Source organism: Macrobrachium nipponense, chromosome 6 (assembly GCF_015104395.2).
Source record: "Macrobrachium nipponense isolate FS-2020 chromosome 6, ASM1510439v2, whole genome shotgun sequence".
NCBI classification, from domain to species: Eukaryota; Metazoa; Arthropoda; class Malacostraca; order Decapoda; family Palaemonidae; genus Macrobrachium; species Macrobrachium nipponense.
In genome coordinates this window covers 116556465-116577899 of record NC_061108.1, presented here as the reverse complement: position 1 = coordinate 116577899, position 21435 = coordinate 116556465, and the positions used below count along the sequence as shown (strand labels likewise).

The window sequence follows — 21435 nt, the reverse complement described above, 5'->3', positions numbered from 1 at the left end:
CAAAATAATGTCATCTATTTTTGTACCCTGAATATAAATTTATATTCCCCTTATTTAATCAGAATTTCCCATTTCAAATGACTCCTCTCCTTGTCCTTCAGATTCTCTGTAAAACTTTTCTATCTATCTCTCTGTTTATCTATCCATATCTACCTATCTATGCAATTAGCTGAATGCTCATTACACTCCTAAAACTCTTCCATGAAATGCAAGCTTTGCGAGTGCCTTTCCGCTATATTAAAAAATGCCTTCAGCCAAATTTCAGAATTCCAGATTTCTCTGTCATTTCTGCATCTGGAATAAAAGGTATAAAGTTTCATTCAGGGGAGAATTCCAGATGCCGTTCAGAAAGAGAATGAATTATTCAGTCGCTGTTACTAAACCATCTTCTCCACTGAGAATCGGTATGTGGAACTGAAAGGAATGGTATAAAATTATCTTGTGTTAGCATGCTGTGGATGCATTTTTACACTAAGCTTTAAAACTCGTGGATTAGAAGAAGTCATACGCTCTCCTCATCTCGTAGAATAGAATATATGAAGGTCAAACAGCCAAACGGATAAAGAGGAAAGTATTCCCACAATACAAACGAGGAAGACGAATAACTCGCTCTGGAGCATTAACAATTATCTAGCTTCTTGAATATCCCAAATAGAAAAGCTATAAGAAGCTTAAATTGGTTGGGAAAACATTGCTCATTAAAAAAAAAAAAAAAAAAAAAAAAAAAAATTAAAAAAAAAAAAATAAAAACTACATTCAGTGTAAGAATTACAAGCAATGCTAACATTTTCAAGTCATCATTAAATCCCAAATCAGAAGCAACACGGGAAGAAAGAATGCTATTCGCTACAAAACAGATAACGAACAATGGGCAGCGTCCCTGTAAAGAAGTAAGAACCGTTCTCAAAAGGAATGGAAGTTATACGCGCAGCGGACATTCAATTTCGGAATACTGAACCAAGAATTATGATGAGGCAGATAATTATGTGCCAAGAATTTTCAATGGGAATTCTGAATGCATGTTACACTTTCTCTTTGCACTGAGAAGACAGAAGGCCTTTATGCACATGCATACACACGCATGTATAATAAGGTCTTTCCTTTACAATTTAGCCTTTTGTAAAAACACTTTTATTTTATATTATCAGAGCAAAACAACTACTGTCCACATACATTTCCTTCTACAACTTTAATAAATACCTAAAAACCGACAAGTTTATATCCGTCAACTAGATGAAGTATTATATGCTTTATTGAAAAGTATCCGAAAAACAATATTAATACCAAACCAGTTTTTTGGGGACAAAATACGGAAAAACAAAAAGGGAAAGCAGAACATGAAGCCACTGTAACAGAAGACGGCACTGTACGATGCAATTTTAAATTTACCGTTCCAGCGAAGCATAGAAATCCCAGCTTGAGGTGAATATCGAGGCTAAGCACCTTTTTGCTGAACTGTATTTTATATACACCCATTCCAGATTCCCATCTCAATACACCCATCTTATGTACTACTTCAAAAATACACACTGGAACAGGAATCCAGCATTAGAAAACTTGCTTCGCAGGAAGGGTACACACTCATTCTTCACAAACAAAACTTAGCCTTACTGTTTTCCTAAAGCCTAAACGCTGGGGAAATATGAAGAAAATAAGCAGAATTCGTATCAAGCAGAATATTTATAATAAAAAAAATTCCAGCACAATTACCAAATGTGTAGTTGAAAATACAATATATAAATTATCCATGCAACGCTGACATTCACAACTGGAAACACTAATTGCGACGAATAATCCAATTATCTTAATAAATGGAAAAGGATGTGGAGCTACAAAGAAAAAAATTTATATATATATATATTTATATATATATATATATATATATAATATACACACATATATATACATATTATATATATATATATATATATATATATATATATATATAGATATATATATATATATACATATAGTATCTGTTACTCACGTGCCACGCAAATCTTCACCACCACTCAACAAAATTAAGTAAGTACAAGATAAGGCCTTATAGAATACAGTATACATAACGCGGTTATATAAGAAACGGGCTCTCTTCACATGTAAGGCAGGTCCTTAATACCTAAAGAGAATGCCAGCAGTGAGGTATGTAAAGCGCGCTTTACAGGAAGTTAGGAAAGATTTCCTTAGATTAGACTTACTGCTCATTTTTTTTTTTCCGAGTATCCATGAAAAGAACTATTTCGAGCAAAGAAAATTCAAACGTGTTACGCTGATTAGGAAACCTCAAACATTTGACCTCCATGACATTTAGAAGTAGGATAAATAACGCAAAATACCTTAATTGTAAATCGCTCACATAAGAGGAATAAAAAAACGTACCGTTTGCAACGTGATTCAATCCGATCTTGCAAGATCATACTAGTCGTTTTAAATTCATGTTATCACATTGCCTTTTTTTTATATTTTTTTTCTCACAGCCTTACTAAGTACGTTCGTTTATTTAAACAGCATAAAGTGCAGGATCTACATTGTTCAAGATTTTTCGAGTAATACAAAATGCTAGCGATTTGTTCTCTACATTTTTAATCAAGTTCGAATGGTATAGAACATTTCTGCCTATGTATCATTCTATTTTTTGTATTTCTCTGATCGAGATAACTTACACGAAATATGTTCCATAATAAATAACTAGAACCTCTTTCCCAAAAACTCAATTTGGGGAATATATAGCTTTACGGAATAAGCTGTATAAATCATTCCATAAAATAAAAATAAAAAATTCAGATTCATTTTCTCTCCCTTTGGATAAAAAAATTAACTCATTTTTATAACGGCGATTTCATATCAAAAGTGACAGACGAAATTAGTAGCTGTCAAGGGCAAAGGGAGTACTGTGATGAATTTTTTATTGAGATCGCAGATCGCATTAATTATTTTAAAAAGATAAGACAGCAATATATATATAATATATAATAATATATATATACTATATTGCGATCTCAATAAATAAAATATATATATATGTTATATGTATATATATATGTATATATATATATATATATATATATATATATATATATATATATATCTATGTGTATATGTATATAAAAAATAAATAATATATATATATCTATATATATATATAGTATAATGTATATATGTGTATATGTATAAATATATATATAATATATATATAATATATATATTATATATATATAGATATATATATATATATATACTATATTATATATATCGATAAAGAAGATTAAGGAGAGGAACACGAAGAGATTCACATTATGCTTTAATCCTACGTTTCGTGACAACATCGCCACATCTTCAGGGATATTTCTACAAAATAAAGTATAATATGTTAACATTAAACAAGAGCTGATTACAAGATCCAATAGTTGCAAAGTTAAAACAGTTTAATGGTAAAATTAAAACTCTCACACTTAAATTATAGCACACTTGATTAAAACAGACCAGAAGTACCAAACAACATACAAATGACGAGAACATTAAAAAAATTTCAGCTAAATTACACAAACATAAAAGTAACAAATATAATAAAAAGTAAAAATCATATATTCACAAAACCACAGTCAAAAACAGCTCAACACTTAACCAACCTTTCAGCATCAAAGATAAAAACACAATAAAAGTAAACAACATCAAGAGGCCCAAGGAATGACAGAATAATTAGGCTAAAAACAAGGGGACAGCAGAGGAATGGTTGTTTAAGGTTGGAACCCGTAGTTTGATGTTCAGAGTTTTCAAAATCAATAGTTCGTTGGGTTCCCTTGTTTGGCCAATAATGTTAAAATCTTCGTATTTGACTGTAGCTTTACATTTAATAGTGTGCTTCCTTATATAAGATGTTTCTGGGTTAGATAGCTTACACCCAGTTCTATAACTAACGCCCCGATGGGAATCGGCCCTAACCCTGAGAAGACGCCGGGTAGATCCCACATATTTTCCCAGATTACATCTGGGACAAGTGTATTCATAAAGACACCCGACGTCATCAAAGGACAGAGCCGATCTTTAAGCTTGAAGAGCGAGCCAATGGTCTTTGGATTCTCGGTTATGAACTTTAGATTTACGGCTCCAAAGTGTCTGTGCACAATCTTGGTAAACTCTTTTCGAAAATTGTCATTTAACAGGTACGGGAAACTGGCATAAAGAGGGATCTTGGGGACCTTAAAACATATAGGCTGCTCAGAAACCCTTTTACTAAGTAGTTTATTTAAAATTCTATGAAAGATCTTAGAAGGAAAGCCATTATTAAAGAAGTACTGGAGGAGAAAAGTAATTTCGTTGTGGAAGAGAGACCAGGTAGAGGTAAGAGACAGAGCACGATTGAGTAAGGTATATATCGAGTTAAGTTTGAAATTGAGAAAACAGAAACTATAGAAGTTGGAACCGAGGCCAGTAAATGTTTTCTTTCTAAAAATTGAAGTACTAAAACAATAATTTTCCTTGGAGACCAAAATATCTAGGAAGGCTAATTTTGAATTATGTTCTTTTTTCATTGTAAAATTAATATTAGTATGGTAATTATTAGAAAAATCTAGGAACCTGTCAGCATCGAAATCATGCTTGAACAAGATAAAAGTGTCGTCCACGTAGTGTGAGTAAAACAGAGGGCGGAAGGCCAGGGGGCATTCGTCCAAAATGGGCACCTCCAGGGAGCACATGAATATGTCCGCAAAGGTACGACCAAGAGGAGACCCCATGGCCATCCCCTCAATTTGTTTAAAAAGTTGTCCATTAAAAACAAATGCCGTGTCCAGCACGGCCAATTCTAAAGAGCTTTAAAATTCGGATAACTAAAATTACAGTAAACAGGCTCAGGTTCGGGGAATAGCTTATCAAGAATATTGTTTATGGTCTCCTTTACAGGTACGTTGGGAAATAGTGACTCGGCATCAAAACTAGTCATGAATAAGTCAGAGTCCTGGGGTAAAATACGTTCTTTAAATTGTTCAGAATCTTTGAAGGTATATTGATTAGTGGTCAGCGGTTCCAACAGAGGGACGAGAAATTTTGCCAGTTGGTAATTAGGTGTGTTGTAAGAGGCCAAGATAGGGCGGAGAGGAACATTATCTTTATGTATCTTTGCTAGACCATAAAGAATTCCGTAAGATGAACCACTGGAAAATAAATCTTGGAACACTTTTTCATCAATGATGTCATTTTTCAAGGTTCTGAGAAATCTATTCATTTTATTCTCAACTTTGAATATGCTTTGATAACTATAGTCCATTCACATAAGGTAGATTCTTGTGCCTACGAGACGTTTGTTTGGCGGCCTCTGATTGGCTGGTACCGGGAGGCAGACTGCTCGCTCAGTGGGTCATATTTTCGTTTGTAGCTTAGAAAACTAGCATTATGTTTACATTTCTTCATTTATCTCACGTTTTACAAAAGATAGGACAGTTTTGGTCATACCAAAGGGTTCGGTATTAAATGTACAATTAATTAACCTGTTCCTGAAATCAATAAGTTAAAATACAAAGGAATTACAACGAGTAGAAGTGAAGAGAGAAGCATTTCATTCTTTATACCTGTTTTTATTTATCGTCGGATTTTGTAAAATTCATGAGATCAAGATAAAATAAAATCTTGTTTTTTTCAAACAATAAAATCACCCTGAATACGCTGGTGCTTTCAGATTTTAGATGCGTGTAATATGTAAAGAGAAAATGAAGAATATGTCTAATTATGTTGCATCCGTACTTGACTCGGATGGCAGTAGTGCCGAGAGACGCAAGATACCGTGGGGTCTGGCCCTCTCACCTAGAGCCGTTGGCGCGTTGGCAGTTGCCAATTGGCGATATGAGAAGTTTGCAGTTTCGAGAATATGTATTTACCGAATTATTATGTCATTACATTTTCTGTAAATAAATGCATAGATTTCCCATTATGACTTTCGAACATTTTTACTCAAATATCATATATGTCCGTATTTCTGGACATATCTGATGAAAAAAGTAAATAATCAGATGGATGCATCTGGGTGTTGGCTTCAACTTAGTCTAGGTGAGAAATGTGCATGCTTTATGAGGCTCACTGATAAGTAACAGAACTTGTTTCTCTGACCAATAACATCAAAAGCTTATGGTTTTCATATGTTCCCTCAATAAACAAAAGTACATCTGTTTATTTCTTACCATAAAATTTGTTGACGATGTAACCCTAATACTCCCTCTGGTACCCAAGAGGAGCGTCTTAGGGTCGAGCAGTTGCCCTGAACTTCCTTCCTCTGGAACACCAGAGGGGTGTGCGGTACTGGGATAAGTAGTTGTCCCACACTCCCAAAGGTATGCCAGAGCAGATTATGAGCCAAGCAACTGACCTATCTCGCCCTCAAGAGCCAGAGTGCCCCTAGACCAAGCAGCTGCATATGCTTTTTCTCCCTAAAGCTCAGAGGAATGTTCTTTGCATAGAAAATCACGCTACTCTAACCTAAGAGCGCCTTTGGCTAAGCTTTCATCCAATGCTCTTCTCAGAATCCTGATGTAATGTCAATGTGCCAAACACTCTCCGCAAGAAACCTAAATGAAATTCGGCCAAAGTCACCTAGATACTACATTCCTAGGCAAAGCAGTCACCCCTGCACTCCTTTTGAAACCAAAGAGGAATGCTCATGGGCTAAAGAGGAGTCTCCACCTTCCAAACAGGTAGGGCTGCTTCTCCAGCTGAGAAGCTGTCCATTGGCACCCAATAATATGTCTGAAAATTGTTCATGGGCCCAGCAGTCATCCTTTACTCCTTTTGGAACCCTATAGGAGTGCCTTATAGCCAATCAATTGCCCTGCACGCTCTTCAGATGCCAGAGTAGCGCTCTTGGTACAAATACTCAAACACTCATACCCTTCGCATCCCTAAAAGAGTGTTCTTGGGCTGAAAAGTAGAGGAGTTCCTTTGGGCAGACCAACTGGCCTCCGCCACATTGTGAGATATATATATATATATATATATATATATATATATATATATATATATATATATATATATATATGTATAACAGAATCACGAAAGTTAGGAACGTGATAAATCCATAAATAAAGATATATGCCACGAAGGAAAAATAAACGAAGGAGGATTCGCAAGATCTTTCGAAGTTAAAAGTCCTTTACTGAGCGGAGACTGACAAACATACGGGAAAAGACAATACAAGAAGATTCGTATAACTGACAGATAGGGATTATAAAGAGATTAGTACCTAGAATCCGACACACCTGGAAGATGAAAAACCTTCCCAAACAAGCATAAACAATGGGTGCAATTAAAGGTTTAAGACAATCATCTCAGATACAAGGTCCAGACAATTAAAGGATTATAGGTGACAACTATTCAGAACCTGGTAAACAAAACCATATTCACAATACATGACAGACATACATTACAACAAAAATAATAACTAAGGCAACTGATTTTTATTTAAGTCAGTAATTAATTATATCTTTGAGGTCATTCTTAAACATGTTACAGATACAAGGGTCTAAATGAAAAAGGCCACGACTAACATTGAAATTACAATGAAAAGTAAGTTGTATTAAGGCAGATTCTAAAAGATTTCGTGATAAGACATCTCTTGACCTTGCAATTACTGAACTGCCATCCCAATTTATTCGGTGGTTGTTTTCACTTAAATGAATGAATGTTGTTTACCAAGTTCTGAATAGTTGTCACCTATAATCCTTTAATTGTCTGGATCTTGTATCTGAGATGATTGTCTTAAACCTTTAATTGCACCCATTGTTTATGCTTGTTTGGGAAGGTTTTTCATCTTCCAGGTGTGTCGGATTCTAGGTACTAATCTCTTTATAATCCCTATCTGTCAGTTATACGAATCTTCTTGTATCGTCTTTTCCCGTATGTTTGTCAGTCTCCGCTCAGTAAAGGACTTTTAACGTCGAAAGATCTTGCGGATCCTCCTTCGTTTATTTTTCCTTCGTGGCATATATCTTTATTTACATATATATAAATATATATATATATATATATATATATATATATATATATATATATATATATATATATATATATATATAAAGGTTTTTGCCACGAAGGAAAAATGAAAAGCGAGATAGACAAGCACTTTCGGTCTAGTGCGACTCTTTACTCCGGCACAACTGATCGTACAGAGGAAAAACATAGTCAAAGTAGGCTTAACATCCAAACTGACATTACAAGATTAGCAATAAGGTCGATTTCACTCTACAGAAACGAGGAAACGCCTGAGGGCAGGATAAGCACATTTTCAGGCAGCCACACCTTGGAGGATCACACACCAGTTCAACAGATGATTCATCCAGAAAACAATACATTTTGAAAAAACAAGGAGGCATATACAACTTATTACCATGAAATTTACAAAGATGTTCCCCCAAAAAATTATTAATGAAAAGACGAAAAAAAAGGATATAAATATATCGAGCGAGAGATATATCAAAACTCCGGAGAATCTGTCCTGGTTAGGTTAAAGGATTATGTCGCGAAGAGCCAAAAAGCCAATAAATTGAGTAGGACAAATATTCTTTTTTTCCTGCAAAAGCTGAAAGTACACTGATGACCTTCTTAGAAGTAATACGAATACACGTTTTAATGTGGCAATCAGGAAGAATTTTTAAGGTAAATGCTTATTTTATTGAATAATGAAGCTAATGGAACGGTCAGTCCGATAGCCTAATGTTTCAAAGACGATGAAAATAAATAAGGGAAGAAGAAAAAAGAATGAGACAAAAATGGAAGCAGAGAGAGAATTCCACAGCTTAGCTGTGAAGGGTAAGAAGCAAACGGAAGATCTTATATTAAAAATAGATTAAATCAGCGGTACATTTCGAATTTAGCATTATTTTCCTAGTAATCTTGCCTTACACACGAAAAACATGAAACAAACACATAAACACTGACAAAATGAATGATGCACAAGTGATCTACTATCTCAATTGCGAATTCCAGGGTGCATACATTCATGAACATAACGACGAATGAATGAGTATTCATTCATTAATATCTTAGACAAACGCACATGCATCTCTACCTAGCTGATTATAAACATGCGCGTGCGCGGCTGGTTTTTCATCTAGTAATTTTCATGTGAAAAGGCAGTATCATTATTATTATGATTATTATTATTAATCATAAAATGAAACCTATTCATGTGGAACAAGCTCACAAGGGCCATTGACTTGAAATTCAAGCTTTCAAAGAATATGGTGTTCACTAGAAAGCAGTAACAGAAGGTAATGGGAAATACAGAAGGAATAGACCCCAATTATTAAAAAAAAACAAAAAAAAAAAAAAAAAAAATTATTAATAAATCAACAAATACAAAAATATATTAAAATGCAAGAATTATAGTATTAGGGTAGTAATGTAGTGCAATTTCACTTAACTTCCTGAAGTTCCATCTGCACGACTTCCACAGATGAAAAGACAGATTAGAGCATTCCTGCCTCTAATCTTCAATGAGTTCTCTAATTAGAAATTAACTACATATACATTCGACACTTATATATCTACGTTTCTCACTTCATCAAAATCATTGCTCATCAATGTTCCTTCCCCTTTGAAATCTGATCTCACGCTGGAATCTCGTTATCTAGCGACCTTCCAACTGCGCTCTCTCTCTCTCTCTCTCTCTCTCTCTCTCTCTCTCTCTCTCTCTCGCTGAACCCGAAATATACGTTAATTGGTATTCTACTTATCAGACAAAGCAATACAGCTAAATAATCATGAACTCCAACATTTACCCTTTACTACCAGACTTAGGCGGACGACATTTGAAATCCCCAAAGGGCGCCCTGACTCTTTCTGTTCTTCATGAATTCATTGCTGTAGTGACTTCCGGGAGAGAAACGACTTCGTGACTGGCTTGTACACGAAGAGCTGATACAAGGCAGGGCACATTAAGAAGCGATCAATGCTCGTGTGGCTAAGTTTAGCTCTAAAGGGACTAGAACTAACGTCAGCACAGACTCAAACACCAGTTGTGATCTTAGCCGAAGTGTACGCATAAGATACTCATCTGAAGGGTCGGGTAGAACTGATCCCAAGGTCGATTTATAAAGCAAAACACTCGACTGACACGAGACGACCATAAGGCATGCCAATGGCTTCAAGGAAAAACCACAACAGATATGTAGTTACAAAGATAATACTGATTACCCTTCTTTAAATAGTTTCCAGTCTATAAATGATGCAGAGCAGCATTAAATGATATATATATATATATATATATATATATATATATATATATTATATATATATGTATTATCTATATCTATATATATATGTGTGTATATATATATATATATGTGTGTGTGTGTGTGTGTGTGTGTGTGTGTGTGTTTGTGTGTGCGTGTATACTTGTGTGTATTTACGTTCTGTGTAACCACGCTGACACTCACGTTCATTTTTCTCTCTCTTCTAAAATCTTCCTTACTTCAGTTACCGAGCATTTTACCTTTGTTTTGTTTGCTCTCCAAACACGTGATTCGGGTGTTAATTTCATAAAACTTCTTCCATCACCCGTTGACTCAGGAAAAGTAAAACATTTCACGAAAGCGCCGCTTGTTCTCTATTGCCCTTTCACGTCTCTGTTCTTTGTTGTCTCTGCTTAAGTACCCATTTGAGATGATGTATATAGTTGTTTACAAGTTAAGCACTAAGCCAGTGTCAAGAATGAACGCTCTGGGACAACTTTTATCTTCTAGCTGCCAAACTTTACACCAGCCAGATATTTTTTTCTCTGGATTCGTTAGTGGGATGTAACACAAACGTGCGTGGCTTCCATTTTGACACCAGTATTGGCAATTTAGTGGAAAGTTTGGCAACAAGACACTATGGATGCAAGTAAACGTTCACCTACACTTTGGAAACACTAGTCGCCGGTAGGCGCTGCATGAACAACTTACTTATGCTGATACCTCAAAATGGCCTGGAATTAAAAATGAATTGATATGCAAATGAACAAATTCATTCCCATCACAAACATTTTTTGTACATAGCTACATTCATTTCACTTCTCAACAGACTAACTTCCTTTCAAAATCTATCATTCCGAGAGCTCATTATATTCCTTCCAGAGGAATACATCCACAGTGATTCAGTTACATTTTTGTTTTCAAATTCATTTATTCGAATAGTTCCCACCATAATAATTTGAGAACTCAATCAGGGCCTAATTCATATGCTTTTAAAGATCATTCGTTCCATTTCATTCTCTCACATTTCCTCCTTTTACGAGTATAAATATCACGCTTCCACTGGAATGAATGAATTAACCAATTCCAGACCACATAAAATGAAAAGCGCTGGCCGTCAGTTTAGCATACCGATTTGTGACCTTGGAATTTCAAACTTCTTGTCTTCTCCGTTCTATATTAAAAACTTAAGGCTTCCAAGGCCCTCTCGTCTTAGTCATTTTACAAAGGTTCACTAATTGCATGATAAAACAATTATTCAAATTCATTCCTCTTTTTTTACCAAAACTGTGGTTGAATATCGTGCCCGATTCATCTAGTACTACTTCAGTTTTCCAATTTGATGAACCACCAACCCTTCCCCTACTTTCTTTACTAGCATTTTACTATTCTTAACACTACATTCATTGAGGAGAAAGTTATATCGCAATCGTTCCAGATTTGTACGTCCAGAAATCATGGCACAGAAGCAATAGTCTTTACAATTTTTTTATTGTTTTTTGTATCCCAATGGTATGCTAAGGCACTGTAAATGAGAGAGAAGAGAGAGAGAGAGAGAGAGAGGAGAGAGAGAGAGAGCTATTAATAAAAGCTGACGATATATTTAAATGTCGTGTGTGTGTGTGTGTGTGTGTGTGTGTGTGTGTGTGTGTGTGTGTGTGTTTTATTGATAGGAATGAAGTTCCTAGAGTTACTGAAAAATAATGAGTCTTGTGGATGTGGGTTTGGACACGGACTTGATTGTTTGAAATTCATGGTGTTAACATTATTTAACTGAAGCAAAAGCTAAGGTAAATACACGATTAATTAGGAGAGGAGGGGGGTGAAGATGTGACTGAAATAGAATGAAGACACACGAGTCTAGTAAGACGGAAGTGAGATGATCACATAAGAAGATGGATGAACTGTGGGTTTGAGTAAGGACGTGAAGGTGGGGAAAGGAAGATAAAGATTTGGATGGTTCGATGAAGAATTAAAACCAGTAACTGGCGAGATAAGGAAATGAAAGGTTCAGCGAAGAGAAAAATTGAGATTGACATTTACACGCATGACAGAAGAGATCATATCCGGATATACACAAAATAGATAGGGTAGTCAATGAGAGGGAAAAAATATGGTTAGTAATATGAGCACAGCGGAAAAGGTGAACACTAACTTTAAGGTAAAGTTGTTATTCAGAAAAGCAAATGCAAAGACACGATAATGAACAAATGGAACTAAGAATAAAAGACGCAACGAAAGAGAGATTCTTTCTTTGAAGACTTATTGCACGTGGAATATAGAGGACAAACAGTGATGAAATGAAGGAACATTAGTTAGGAATTTTGTGAAAAATAAAGAGAGAAGAAGAAAAAGAAAGTCAATTCTGACGAGGATTGGTACTGTATCCATGGGTGTTCAGTGTCTGGATGGAATGATGGGAGAAGTCAGAGGAAGGACACTAAATGTAATGTGAAACGTTGTGGGCTAAGAAAATGAGTAGCGAATGCAGCGTGGAATGGTTGATGAACGCAGATGATAAAATAATGATTGGGAACCGTGACTATAAATTGAAGAAACTACTATAATAGTAAGAGGAGAATGTTGAGAGTAAATATTTGCAAGAAGAGAAAGTTGACACCAGATATAAGGAAGAGTGAAGTTAAGAGTAAATGAACACCAGGAAGATGGACCAATGCATGTTAATATGGATGAAGGAGGAATACTATGTATTAAATGCTACGAAGCCTCAAATCATCATGAGAATGATTAAATTACTTAACAAATTTTATCAAACGCGAGTACTAAACTGGGTTTTAATTACTAACTCATTTTGTTAAACCATCAGAACTTTCTACGGTCTGCTCTTGAGCAAGAGCTCGTGCTGGCATAAAGCCAGCTTAATCTTCAACAACAACATCAGAACGATGAAGGGTAGGTGACTTGGAGAAAAGAAATGTAACATGGAAATGATCACAATCACCTACTTCATTACCAATCCTTTACACGACACAGCTTGTGAGACCTATGATAACGGATAGACACAGTGAACTACTTCATTGCCTCGTAGTTACCTCATGAACAGCCGTTGGGACTTTCACTGATACTTCTACCTATGCAACTTGAGGTCGTCAGCTCTCTCTCTCTCTCTCTCTCTCTCTCTCTCTCTCTCTCTCTCTCTACTAAATTCTCCAAGATCTTGAACTAGCAAACCCTGCAACGTGATCAGAATCTCTACATGTATGAATTACTACCCAATTTCATCAAAATATTGTTTGTTCTCATCAGCGAATTTTTCTTCGTATTTCAGATCTCCATCATCCCTCAGTTCATAACTAAAACCCAGTAAAAAAAAAAAATGCTGATTTATCTAATATGTAAATCAGTAGTCGACTATTTCAAATTATCTCCATTACGCTTTTCCGTAACTTCCTCTGAGATTCTTCTCATTTCTAAAAGGACGTAAAATCGTTTTCAAGAGAGAGAGAGAGAGAGAGAGAGGAGTGGAGAGAGACGAGAGATTGGTAGGAGAAGAGAGAGAGAGAGAGAGAGAGTCAATCCACAAATTACGTCAATACCGATAAAAAAAATAGCAACAGAGGCTGCTGCTCGATCACAGTCACATGACGCAGATATGCCAATTTTGTCAGCATGAAAAGAAAAGTATAGCAAAGATGTAAAATAAAATATAGATACTACAAGCGAACAAAACAAAAGGCTTTTCACTGCATAACAGGATCAAACAAAAGCCTTCGAGGCTACTAAAAAAGTCGCAATGTTTTTGTTTTAGAAATAAAACTGTTGCTAACAAAGTGTAAACAAAAACCATTCTGGGCTAAAAAAGCTAAAAGAAAATACAACAGAGAGGGTTGTTTCCCCTGCAGAGTTTTAAATATCCTCATGGGAAAACCAAGGGCTCAGAGGATGAGTATCTTAAAATGGATTTATAATTATATATCAATGTTATTACTTCAGCTCACGATCAGAAAGAATTTGAGTTTTCATCCATGTCAATTTGCGAGTTTTAGCAGGATATCTGAGGCACTAGTAAAAGGAATTTCGGAAAGGTTACAAAAAGTCTTCATCAGATGCCCACCTCAAGATGATTATTACTTTAAAGGTCTCTCCCATTCATATTACATTATAGACTTCTTACACTATGAGAGATAAACGAGGATAATCTCAGAAAACAATTTTTTGTTGAATTGTTGTACTCCTAAAAATTCGGAACTGAATGTTTGCACTGCGTGGCATGGCGGATTTAAGATCTATACCTAGAGCACTTCTCGCTCATACTATTATTTTTAGTCTTCTCCGGCTCCTGACTTAGCATTAATCTGAAGCTTCGGAACTGGAAATTCTAAAAGACCATAATGCAGTAATGAGATTTCCAAAGCACCAATTTACTTCGGCATCACCTCCCAAGCGCCTCCTCTAAAAGAATTGAAAAAAAAAATCACACTCCAGTCCCAACAAAAAAACTGAATGGATAACTCCAAAATGTCATATCATGTACCATGATATGAGCTAATAAGTTCTTGTCATTATTTTACCTCCTTCAAAATATTAAGATGATTTTTCTTATGATTAAAAATTTATCTTATTAATACTATTATCCTAAATAAAAATTTCGTATTAACCAAAGGTTAAAGTGATCAAACATAAGAAATCTTCCGACCGCCTAACAACCAAATTACGAAATACATCGCAGTCATAATTATAAATGACAATAATCAATATTTTCAGAGGAAGGGGCTATAAAGGCCACATATTGCTACCAAATAAAAAAAATCGAAAACCAGCAAGAGAAAAGAAACAGGACTGCAAACAAATAAAACGGCAGTATATAGGAACAAACTTGCAGATTATATATATACAGGATGTTTCGAAATTAGAGGGCCCCCATTCACAAAACAAATGGAAAGTTATGAAGTTTTCTGCTATAGCTAATCTCCAAGTACATTATCTTAAGTTTCTATTACGCTATTTTTTCATTTTACATTTCTTGTATTTTCAGACTGAGTGACGGAGTTAGATACAGCCAAGGCTAACGACTCGAGGAGGAAATCAGATGGATTGACCAAATCCGGGCCATATAACCTTCAGAGAGGCCAGGGATGCTGGCACATCCTTCATTTCATATTCCTGGATAGCTAAATACATTAAAAGAGATGAATCCTTTGTTAAAAGAAACTGGAACAAAAATCCATATGACTGTCATTGCGAAAAGAGTGAGAAACTTGGAAGGCCTGAAGTCCTTTCTCAGGAGTCAAATGACATCATAGCTGAGTCAGTGGGTAGACCAGGAAAGTCTTTACGTAACTTGGCACTTGAACTAGAAACAAAAAGGGGGAAAGAAGTTATAGTGACGTATATTGTGAATTGAAAAAAATCAAGTATCAAGCCATTTCATGTTATCAGCAAGCCCAACATCACTCAGCAATAGAGAGAAGACCGTGCATGGTTTTGTGGTTCATTTCTTAAAAATTGGGATGAAGCTGACTTTCTCCATGTTGCCACATCAAGATGAATTCTTCATTTACACAGTCAGGAAGCCAAATCATTAAAATGACATAATTTGGGCTGCAAAGTTGGATGATATCAGCTATGATGTGCACTGTCGCCAAGTTGTGAAATTTCCTGAATGTTTGGGAATTTTTCTGTTTCACAGCCAAACGGTTAATGTGGCTCATCAAAGAAAAAGGACAGTCATGGAATGGCGAATACTTCAGAGAAACTGTGCGTACTGGTGGAGTATTTTGTTTCCTTAAAGATCCTGAAAATGTATTATCCGTTGAAGGAGTCACATTTTTTGCATGATAAGGCACCATGTTTCAAGGCTCTTCAGACATAGGAGCTGCTTTGAAACAGTGGTCTCGATTTCTTCTGGTCAAGTGAATTTCCAGGTGGCTCTCCTGACCTTAATGCATGTGAAAACATTGGTAGTATCTTAAAGGATCATGCTGAAGCGGGCACAGTGAACTATAATGGTATACCAAGCCTTGACGACGTGCAAAGAGAGGTGACCGAAGTGCTCAGGGAAATGGAGTTTGAGTCTCAGCTTTTTTGCGATTTGCTGAAAAAATACCCCTCAAGAATGTAGGCTGTGGTACTGACAGATGGGGGCCACACAAAATATTAAATACTCAGAGAGAAACTTAAATAAGTATCAATTTTAGTTTATGATGTAGAGGGAGGGGAGCTCTAATTTCAAAACAAACTGTATATATATATATATATATATATATATATATATATATATATATATATATATATATATATATATATATATATATATATATATGTGTGTGTGTGTATATATATATATATATATGTATATATATATATATATATATATATATATATATATATATATACAAGAGAGTTTTTACCGTAAAAGTATGACATACATCAATAACCACAAAAGAAGAGGTAAGGAAATACATAGGCTAATAATGGGACAATTTTTAAACCAGATAATAAAATGTGCACAACTCCAGAAGGGAACATTGCTGATGAATGTACATGCCAAGCCTGGATGACATAAACAGCAGCCCTTGAAATACAGAAAGGTTGGGGTGCAAAAAGCTGTAAATATAGAAATATTGAATGAAATAAATTCGCAAAACTTTTTACAGAAGTGAAGAGGGGTGTGACGCAGCCTTAGAGATGTTTTATTAGAAACAGCTTCCGTCCACCAAGCTGATATCTAACTGCCAAGGATCCTGGGCTAGACTTGTGGAACTAGACAAGCTTATGGCTAGGGATGCTATTTAATATCAATCATTAATGTATACAGTGTTTTGGCTTAATTATCTAAATTGAGCTTCATTTTCCCCAAAACCGTGATTTGTTATTGTTTTATGAAAACTATTGGTGATTTAAGACATTCATGCATGCACAGGTTTAACAATATTAATAATTCTGACTAAAATTACGTTCTGCGCCCTTAAAAGGTGACCTCTCCGAAAGGATTTCTTAATGAATTTACACATTTTTCTTTCCATGCCCGTTTCCTTTTCGTTAAGGATGTATTTCAATTTTATTCCCGTCCCTTCAAAACATTATCAAGTCACAACACCAAACGCAAACCGCCCCCGTCTCTCTCTCTCTCTCTCTCTCTCTCTCTCTCTCTCTCTCTCTCTCTCTCTCCTTTCCAGCTCCCCTTTTCAATCAGCATCTTTGCTTTCCCCTTCGTTGCTTTCTCGCTCTCTTTGATGACTCCATAAAACACAGAGCACACACATATTCTCTCTCTCTCTCCTCTCTCTCTCTCTCTCTCTCTATAACAAATCCAGAAACTTTTTTCCTTCTCTTCGGCAATACTAGATAACTATAACATTTTCCTTTCTCTGTTATGAGGTCACATACACCTAAACAATTTTCTCTCTCTCTCTCTCTCTCTCTCTCTCTCTCTCTCTCTCTCTCTCTCTCTCTCAACAGGAATTCATTCGGCGACCAAATGACAGCGAAAGCGTTAATGCCTCTAAATGCACTTCAGCGCTATCTGAGCCGATACTCTGGCATTCGGAAAAAGGCGCGGGTCGACTTTAGACTGAAATGAAAATTCGAGAATCCTTTGATGTTCGTTGCGAAACAAATAAAGAGAAGTTAAAAATAAATATATAACTTGCTTTTATAAATACCGGCGCTATCCAACAGTATTTCACCTTTAACCTTAAATAAACGGATTGCAATTAAAAGTATTTTATGTGTGTACCGAATACTCGATCTATTATTCTGCAGGTTTTTTTTAGGCTTTACTTTGACCTATTATCATTCACACAAAGCTCCCAGGAATGTGACGAGTTTCTAAGCTTAGCTTTTTATTTAATGAAACTGCAAGGCTTGTGCCCACTTATCTGCGTAAGTTCACAGACATTCCTAAACTATTTAAAGACTGGCCTGACACGATATGTATCTTAATATGGACGTTGAAAAATTCTTCCTTAAAACGTATAAGTACAACAGACATTTTTCGAATGAAATATCTCTAAACGGATCGGTTAAATTGAAGAGTAAATGAGAAATAAACCCATAAAAGGGGAGGAAAACGTGTCACATATTTAACTGAAAGTTCCACATCTTAAATTGCAGCGCTGATTAACGTCAGAAAGCAAGACGTCACCATGGGCAATGAACCTGATCTACAACTGAAAGAATGTTAGGGGACACGAAAGAATACATTGTTCCATGACGCCAGAGTGCGGGAAAAGAGAATCACACCAATTCTGCAAAGAAATCTTTAAAAAGACCTACTTACTTACCTTAAATATTTAGGGAAGCTCTCCACTGGAATAGAATACGGTGTGATGTCAACCCTGTAAAATAAGGAAAAAAACATCAATAATGTCTTAAGCAACTACGACGCGACCGATCACAATAATAATCAGTTATAATTACAATAACGTAATGTGGATGGCATCACAACTGCAAGCGTAATACGGACAAAACGTAACGCCTTAAGAGACCAATTTTGCTCCTAGCGTCGTGAATATGGGATGGAAGTAAGTCGTTTCTGAGTATCTTTAATATGTTTAGCCAATTGAAAGAAAATATGAGTGGTGAAATAAAAGAAAACGGAACGTCCCAGAGTATTTGAATCTGAAATGGTAGCAGGAGCCATCAATAAGATGAGGAGGAGGTTGGAATATCCGACGTAAACATTCAACTGGTTCTACTTAACGGAAGTGAAGGGAGGATGTTGAATGATTGAAAAATGGCTTGAAACTAATGAGATGTACTGATTATGTAGGATATGTGACGATGGACGGCAAGAGGGATGAAAATATAATAAACAAATTTTATGCAAAGACGAAAACATTGATTTTGAAACCTGTGTTCACGACCGAAAATTGGAGATTATAATTCCGTGAAAAAAAAAGTTTGCATGCTGAGGGGCTAAGAGCAAAGGAAAACCTCGTAAAAGCTCAGCAGATGGAGTGAAAAGGTTACGTGAACAGAAAGGCCTTAATATGCAGGACGCGAGAACGCGTGCTGGCTTAAAATTCTTTATGGGCTTTCGAGTTGGTATATGAAGTTCCTTATGCGAAGAATTTCTTGACATGATTTCCTTTTCGAAGAACCATGAGAAACGGTTTATACACTATATATGTATATACATACACACCTATATGCGTGTGCTTATATGTACAGGTATATTATATATATATATATATATATATATATATATATATATATATATATATATATATATGTGTGTGTGTGTGTGTGTGTGTGTGTGTGTGTGTGTGTGTCTAATAAAAGGAGCCCACAAAAACGCCAAAATATAGAGAAAAAATACTATATTTCAGAGAATGCTGTCATCCTATTCAGGTAGATGAATGAGAAAAGTTACAGAAAAGGTGGTATTCATACCAAGAGATCCATCCACAGGTAAGCCAGTTTAGGTCACTCCCACTGATAATCTTCCATTAATCCTCTTAAGTGTAATATATATATATATATATATATATATATATATATATATATATATATATATATATATATTATATATATATATTCAGTTCATTGACTGGCACACACGATACGTCTATATATCATACGTATGTACAAGCACAAGGATATATCCGTGTATATATATATATATATATATATAATATATATATATATATATATATATATATATATAGAGAGAGAGAGAGAGGAGAGAGACGAGAGAGAGAGAGAGAGGCGAGAGAGAGAGAGAGAGAGAGAGAGAGGGAACTGTCAATAGGATCGTCTACAATAATCTGTGAATTGAAATTTTATGCTGCTAAAAAGAATGTTACAACAAACGAATAAAAAATACTAGGGGGACAACCGCTCAAATGAATACATTTCATTTGCTTCAAAGGGAAAAAGAACTGGTCTTCCCCTGAAATCTTTCTTTGGTTGTGTGTGTGTGTGTGTCTGTTTCTATCTCTCTGACGCAATATCTCTCCATCTCTCTCCTAAAATGGAAAAAATAGTTCATGGTTAAAACCCTCGGAGGATCAAATTAAAAAAAAATTCTTTAACGTCAAAGGGAATACTGAGATTTGAATAACTTATTACTTTCCAACACGAGTCGTACATTTCGTATAAAAGATTTCTAAGAAATAAAATGGAAATGTGATCGGCCAGATGCACAAAGGAAAAAATAAACAGGAAATAATTATCAAGATTTTGTAGATATGAAGGTATCAACATTGTACGATCAACAAAAAATTTAATTTCTTTCTGATCCCTCGAATCTCCCTCTTTATTTATTCGTGAGTCTGAGTTATTAATTTCCTCTTTCTGCCTGTCTGCTTGTCTTTCCACTCGTTTGTTTGTATGGTGTTTTTACGTTGCATGGAACCAGTGGTTATTCAGCAAGGGAACCAACAGCTTTACGTGACTTTCGAGCCACGTCGAGAGTGAACTTCTATTACCAGAAATACACATTTCTAACACCTCAATGGAATGCCCGAGGATAGAACTAGCAGCCACCGAGGTGGCAGGTCAAGGCCATACCGATCACGCCACTGAGGCGCTTATTCCTACTCGTTACTCTTTCTTCCATCCGAAAACTTGCTATTTGCCTGGGCATCTCTTTCTGCCTTTATATCTCTTCTACTTCCATTCATAAAATTTTTAGCTAACACTAGAAGGAAGAACGAATAAATCATTTGTTCCTTCTTAACCACCGCATATGACCACAACCACAAAGGGCAAAGTATTGTTTGTGACTGAAATAGATTCGGCAATATGTCTATTAATCTTCCCTTCGGATTATTCAGGCTACTTCGTGAAGCTAGCAATAACGTCACAGCCTGCCTTTCTTTTTATACAACAAGTTTAATTAAACACTAGATTATGTGGATTTTTCAAATCGCTCCTTAAGCTATCGAGTCCATATGATTATTTTTAATATCACACGGGATTTCACGGAGTTAATTCGATACCTTTATTTTGTAGCACTCAATTACTTGACTATTTTTCATTATCCTTATTTCATTTTTATCACTGCACTAAACTGGCCTATAATTCCAGGTGGTCTTGACACCATAAGAGTTTCACGGTTTTAATATGACCTCATTTTGAAAGACTCTCTCTCTCTCACTCTCTCTCTCTCTCTGTATGTGTGTTTATACCCTGTTCTTTTATTTCCTTGCAGAATTATTTTCTTCTTATCCTCGAATATCACTGAAATTCAATATCTGTACTTCACATTCCTTAACATGGTTTGAACTTTCTCACATCTTCGATCTAAATG

General features: G+C 35.5%; 1 protein-coding gene across 3 annotated transcripts in view; it reads right to left on the bottom strand.

The window, feature by feature from the left end:
- Positions 1 to 21435, bottom strand: part of LOC135216031 (uncharacterized) — a 922226-nt gene that overhangs the window by 609233 nt on the left and 291558 nt on the right. For all 3 annotated transcript variants that reach the window (XM_064250970.1, XM_064250973.1, XM_064250971.1), the window contains one exon: positions 18464 to 18517. The gene's annotated coding sequence lies outside the window, so the exon portion shown is untranslated. The remainder of the gene's footprint in view (positions 1 to 18463; positions 18518 to 21435) is intronic.